The sequence below is a fragment of the Acartia tonsa genome, chromosome 6 (genome assembly GCF_053477335.1).
Source record: "Acartia tonsa isolate MP-2025a chromosome 6, ASM5347733v1, whole genome shotgun sequence".
NCBI lineage: Eukaryota > Metazoa > Arthropoda > Copepoda > Calanoida > Acartiidae > Acartia > Acartia tonsa.
Window position 1 is genome coordinate 32,393,453 of NC_137265.1, and position 7,745 is coordinate 32,401,197.

Consider the following 7,745-nt stretch of genomic DNA (forward strand, 5'->3'; position numbering starts at 1 on the left):
CAAATTTTGATATATTTGGCAAATAAGAATTGCAACAAAAATTATTCTAATTGAGACAATTCAAAGGAATAAGACAATGGCCGATAAATTGATGTACATCCCCAATGGTGATACACAAGATTACCTGTTATGTAGATTACAATTAGTGGTTGACACGTTTGGACGTTAACTAAATGAACCAACCAATTAAAATTCAATAAAAGTCCCCAAGGTTGTTAAGACAACGAATAAAAATTCGTTATCATAAGATTTTAGGGACTAGTGTAATAAACAGCCCAAATTCCCCTCCCTCCCTACAAAATGTTCAAATTTTTTGTATGTTGCTAATTATGTTTTTTTGTATGTCATAACGGATAGCATTAATTTAAGCTAGGCAATTTTAAATAGTCATATCAATGTTAAACCTTATTCTAAAGATTCCTGCAAAAATAAGGTAACTCTATAGGGTATGTAGTAAGATGTAATTTTTAAAAAAATCGGCAACATCAATTTCAAATATGTTTATTTAAAGTCAATAACAAAATCTAAAAAATTTTATATCAAATTTGAAAAAGGAAGGCCGGATGACAAACTATAACAAGGTGCTTTAAAAAGCAGGAATATTGATATATTAAGATGTTGATTTATTTGTCAGCCTTCTTAGTTTATAATGCTGTCATCCTTGTTCTTCTTATCTTAACTAGCATAATGAACTATATGATGTCGTAAAATAAATTTACAAGTATTTATGTATTATGTATACTACAAAAGGCTACATGATAAATAGCATTCCTACTTTATGGTAAAGACATGTCCGTTCGTCTTACAGACTATCAACGATAGCTAAAAATACAGATAATTCGCAGTATAAAATCTTCATTCAGTATCTACACAATCTAGTCACTACAGAACTTCAACAATCTTGATTTCCTAAATTCCTATACATTCTAAACTTTTCATAATAATATTTGATAAGTATACTGCTCATAGGTTTCAATAGATGTGGAACTTATGGGCAAGAGCACCCTTGTATATACTACAAAAGGCTACATGAGGCACATAATTAACATTCAAAATAAATTAGGTGGTGTTCATACCATACAGTTATCATGTTTAACAGGGAAGCATGGCGTTGACATGCAGCTTTTATGCTAAATGTCGACTATAATAACAACTTCTAATAAATGTACTTATAGCGGACATAATATCGGCATTATGCCCAATACTGAGCATAAATAATACGAAGAAAACAAAAGAAGAAAACTTCGCTCTAATAATAATTAGAGTAAGGTACGTAGTTACACTTATTTAAAAAACAAAGTAGAACGATGTCCATCTGTCTGTCAGTTCTTAATTGTTCTTTACTTTACTTTTCATGGAACATACCTACTGATCATGTGATGGTTTTCTGTAAATTGCTAATGGAGTTGGGACACTACAATTATATATTTGTTGGAGCGATGCCTGTAGAGGCTTTTGGAGAAGCATTTTATCTTTATATTTAACAAAGCCTAGAGCAATCTATACATATTTTTTGTAAGAACATAAAAAATGTTCCCTGTCAGGGGTCTTACAAATTGGTACAAGCTTCACACACACAAGCATGGTAACTTCTATATTTCTTTTTTAGAAAAAAATGACTATTTACAGTGATACATATGCTTCAAAACCAATACTATGATGATAGTAATTTTTATTGTTTATTGAAACTTTAATCAAATAATACAAATTTTACAATACAAATTCTAACTTTTTACTATTTAATGAAAAAAAACTTTAATCCTTATGACGAAGCAACCCACCAAAATGTGTACACTGTCATTTTTCATGGGTATAATTCTTATTCAAAAACTCTTAAGTAAAATATCATGTGTCTTAAATAAGATTTTATTTAAATGACAATTATTTATAATCTTGCTTTAAATCAAGAACAAGCATTTTGAAAGCAGCACAGCTGTGACTTTTAATAAATCCGTTCTGAGCATATGAGTCTATTAGAAGTTTACCCAAATCTTTTTTTGCGAAGCTTGAAAATCTGTTAATATTTAAAGCCAAAAAGTAATTCTAGTCACAAATTGTGTAATGGTATTTTATCAGGAGTATATCAAAAAAATCTATTTCGACTTTTTTATGAGAATATAATATTTCAGAGAACTTTCCTTCCCTGACATGGTGAAAAACTCCAAGATTATAAACTATCAAAAATAACAAATTAATTTCATTTTTACAGAATTTTAAACAATTGTAAAGCTTTTTCAAATACAGAATCAACACTTCAAGGTTTTTTTTCAATAATGATCCATTTGTCTGTGAAGCTCATTGATTAAAATATGCCATATCATCCTTTACCCGTGCAAAAACAGGTGCATAACATTTCCAAAATAGTTCCAAAATATGTAAAGTCACTTTCATGGTATCACATAACAACTTAATATTAGTCAGACTATAATTAAACTGTGATATTAAGGTTTTTATTTGATTGTTTTAGGAATCATCTTTCTCATTTTGACATGCACAATCAGACACACACAATATAATTTATAATTTTTTTACTATAATTTAAAAACAGCTCTATTCTGTTATAAACAAGCCTGCTTTTATGTTTTAACAAATTATATTAAAAACTAGGAAAATATGTCAATAAAAAGCTTAGTAGTGTCAATAAAAAAAGAAAAGTAATTATTAATTGGTTGGTATTGTCAATCAATAACTAATATAATATTTTAGAAAAACAGCTTATCAAAGATTTATCAATAATCTGCTAAAAGAAGCAATCAAGAAGAATATTTTCTTTACATGAACTATCCCCCGAAGGATAAGCAACTGCTAAGTTTCCTTTTTGGTCTTCTTTGTAGTTTATTAAAAGTTATGGTGGGCTATGATAGATAAACAGATTGGTGCATGATGGAATTCTTTTTAACTAGAGCGGAATTTCTAGAGATTTTATACAGTTTTTTGATTTTTGAAAATACATTTTTACGGCTTTAAAATGATTACTGGCATATATTAAGTTTTTCTGAATATTCAGTGGTTTCAGAGATCTTACTAAACATAGATATAAACAGCTTTCAGTGTTAATATACATATGATTTTTGTTTAAATACGATAGGAAACTCACTTTAAAAACTTGGGGCTTTTTATAGTGCCAATTAAAATGACGTCAAACTGTCCTACCATTCGTCAATTAAAATGTATGCTGGAATGTCATTAAGTCTCTTTATTGGTATATCATTGGTCATTTATTTATAGGCACTATAAAGAGCTAATAAAACCTGATATAGTTATTTATAACATGTAAAAAAGCAAAATCAATGAAAGATATAATAACCACTCTGGTAAACTGTAGTTTATTCATACTCCACACTTTGATATATGGTTCTGAAGGTTACCACCTTTTGTTGTTTTTATATAATTTATTTCGAGTTAAACATGAAACAAACTATGAATTTATGTATTTTTAAATGTTTATAATAGATAAATTACGAATTACGGAATATAAATCATGTACATTTGAAGTATGAGATATTATTTTTTTGTTTTAATAGAAACTCAAGAAAATCATTAAGAAAATCAGAATTTAGACCCATATTATTTAAAATTGATAAAGCAGATTTTACAACAAACAATGATTGAGAGAAACAGTTTAGAATGGTCCATCTTGATAAACATTCATCTTTACTAATTTTTAATGAGCGATCTTTGGCAATTAGAATTAGCAATGATAGTTGAAAAAATATTTCATTTTTAGCAAATATAGGGTACCAAACATTAAAAAGATAAAAATTTTCTTTGAGATAAATGAATTCAGGGGTATCATTATTAAAATAATAGTCTAAATATAAAGCAAGTGCATTTATGAAGAATTTTGGGTAAAGGCAAAAAAATAATGAATGTTCTATACTACTTTCTACATTACATAGATTACATTTGGTAGAGTCACTATGACCAAAAAGACCTAGTTTTCGTTTTGATACAAGAGTGCGGCATATTTGTTCAAAAAAGAAACTTTTAAAATATAGGGGTAGAGGAAGAGAGAATAATTTATTGAAACTCAATTCAAAAGACTCAGTGTCAGGAAAAAATAGACCATCTCTCAAACGAGTTTTTATTGCAGGATGTTGTTTTTTGAATTTATTTCTTAACATGATTTTGAAGTGTAGAGAAAATATTTGTGGATTAAAATTGTTTAGGTTAATGAGGGGTTTTCCTAAATTCATAAACTCTTTTTTGGTGACTACTGGAAAGTGGGATGCAATAGATTTCAAAACATTTAATTTATTAACTAGAGTAGTACATGCAGGGTTATTTGTTATTTTAGTATGTAGAGTAGGAAGAATGATAATTCTATCTCCAATTATTCTGTGGTCAAAAATATTAGCAACTGTAATGATATTATTTTGTTTAAGAAGGGAAATTTCATTTGATGATAATTTGTGTTTAAGCATAGAAGTAGAGGTTAATGAAATTTTTAAACAAGTGTTTTTATTAGTTTCCAAATCTTTTAAAAATGATATAATTTGATTAAAATATCTATCATTACAGTTAGGGTATATCGATTTAATGGAGTTCTTATTTTGAAGAAAAGTAGAGTAACCAAAGTTACTTAAAAGGTTATTTAAATCTACATGTTTGTGACGAAAAATAATTCCTAGAATTGAATTTGGATAAATAAAAGCATGATGTAGAGTGTTAAGTAAACTGGGAATAAAAATAGATAAACTTTGATTTTCTGGTTTTAAAAATTTTAATCCTCCATTGACAAAATCAAGTTCAATTCTTTTTTCTGAGACTTTGAAACGATGTGATATACCATCCATAGATTTATTAGACCACAAAAATTTAGAAATGATATTCCATAGTTTTTTTATTTGTTCAATATTAGGACAGTAAACACGAAAAATATGGAAACACATTGAATTAAGTAAAGACATGCAAAGATTACGTCGTTTGAAGATATTGTAACTATTTCTAAGGGGAAGAAACTTTGCTTTTTTGTTCAAATTATTCAATAATTCATCATAAGTGATTTGGGCAGCATTTTTCATATCAAATGATAAATGGATACCCAAATGTTTAAGGCTAGATTGAATAGTTCCTATTTTGCTAAGATTTGGTGGGATTGTACCATGGACGAGAATTTTAGTTTTAGAGAAGTTTATTTTTAAACCAGTACTATTTTCTAATTCATTTAGCATGCAATATAGTTTTTCAATATCCCTCGAGAATCGAATACAATAAAACCTCCAAGTATCGTCAGCAAATGCTAAAGATTTTAAAATTTTTTTACTTATTTTCAAAGAGATATGATGAAAAACTATAGAATCAAGTACAGAAGGAAATATATGATGTAAAATATTAAATAGAGTAGCGGCGCTTGGGCCTCCTTGTGGTGTTCCAAGGATAATGTTAATAAATTCAGAATAGCAATTTTCTACTTTAGCTCTAAAACGGCCTTTAGAAGTAAGGTTTATCCATGTCTGAGCAAAATTTCCATTAGGAAATATATGTTTAATTATTTTATGTAACACTTCGGGTATAATACGATCAAATGCACGCTGAATGTCAAAGCTGATAAGTTGGCTGTCTAAATTATGGGATTGAATGTAATTCATTGTTGCAATAGTAGAAACACTTGCAGAGTGCATATGACGTTTAGGGGTAAAGCCAAATTGATCATTTGAAATTATTTTGCTCAAATATGGAATCACCTTTTTGTTTAAAGATTTAGATTGTATTTTATATAGTGTTTCCATAGACGAAATAGGTCGTTTATTTTGTCCTAGTGAGGGATCAGTTCCTTTTTTATCTATGAAAACAATATTCCTATCCTTAATCCATGCAAAAGGAGAATTATCAATGTTTTTAACTAGATGAAGTTGATTTAGAGCTCGTGTCATGAAATTAGGCAATAAATCAAACAAGTATTGAAATAAAATTTTTGGTTCAGAGGACAACCCAGGAGAACTATTATTACTCATAGATTTGATAACATCCTTATATTCATTGACAGTACAAATAGGGGAAGTTAGATTATAGATCTGAGGATAAATTTGATCAATTGACAGGTGAAATTTCTGTAAGAAACTATCTAAATCATAGTTAAGTATAGAATTGGGTGAAACAGTTTTTGCATGCAATTTACTCAAATGATTAGCTATTTCTTGGGGGTCATTGTTTAATTGGTCATTAATCATTATGCAATGTTTTTGATTAAATTTACGTCGACAATGGCTAAAAGTATAAGAATTTGATTTTCCATCTAGTAGCAAGTTTCTCATAAAAATAGTTTCAGAGCGAGAATGTGTGAGATTTAGAAAATATTCTTTTTGCTGTTTATATAAAATATCGATTTCTTCTGTATTGTTGATTGTTGAAGCTTTTAATTTTTCTAAGATTTGGGAGATAGATTCATCAAATTTTTTGGTTTTAAGATAACTTTTAAGACGAAAATTGGAATAAAATTTGTCATGATGTAATTTTAAATGTTTCAACAAAACAAACAGAACAGAAGTTTCTTCATATACAGTGTTTAAAAATGATAGATCAAATTCGATTAAATTTGGGTTATTTAAATAAAACTCAACACCTTTACTTTTTGAAATCAAATCAGCATTGTCAAAAAGGAAAGAAATAGACTCTTTTTTCATAAGATTTTGAAATTCAGAATTATTAAATAAAAATTTTTTCCAGGAAGGTGCACAATATTTAAATTTGGTTTTTGTCCCAATGAATAGAGATTTGTGATCTGAAAAGGAATTAAATTTGTAATCAATTTTGATAAAATTAGGTACATTAGTATAACAGTGATCAATTAGAGACATACTATTAATTCTATTACCACGTCCACGCCAAGAATATTTAATTTTTATATACTCAAACAACAACACACACACACACACACATACACACACACAACAACAACAACAACAATAATAACATTGAAAAGTAAAATTTAATAAACAACATGTTTTATAAGCTGAAATTATAGGAATATTTGCAAAAATAAGTCATTACAAGTCATTACTGTGTCTTTGCATTGCTTGAAAGACAAATTTTCTTGCTTTTATCCATTCCTACTCAACCTATTATCAAATTAGATAGGTATACCTAAATGCTATGTTATTTTCACTATTTTCAATATCCACAAAAATTGTTATATCAACCAAAATTAAAAATACAGTCATTATGACCGGGGAAAAAATGGCATCAAACTAGGTTGATATTTCCTTTGTCATTTATTGGTCAATCCAGTAAGAAGGGAGGGGATTGGGCTAAAGGGGGGGCAATGGGGTAGATCGTTATTTTAGCCCGCTACAAGTCTCACTTTATTAGAATACATGATGTAAATTCAAGTAATATGTAATAATAATAATAAATCCATATACACGCACAAACATACATTACATGCACACAAACGCACAATCACACACTCACACACCAAGAACCAAGACACCATCAAAATTCAAGTTCAAATTTTCTACCCACGCAGTTAAACGGTAAGGGGCAGGGTTATACAGAGATAGGGAAATGAAATATCAAGTGTTGGATATAAAAAAACAAGGACAATTTTGTCCATCAAAAAAAGGAAAATTAGATTTGTACTATATAATATAAATTTAGATAATATTTAATCATATAATTTTAAGATTACTTTACCAAAAAACGCTTTAGTTAAATTACTAATTTAATTTCTAAATTCTAAATTTAAAAATCCGTCAATGAACAAGGTTCTCTGTCTTTCAGTAAAAGTTAGCGTTATTATTTAA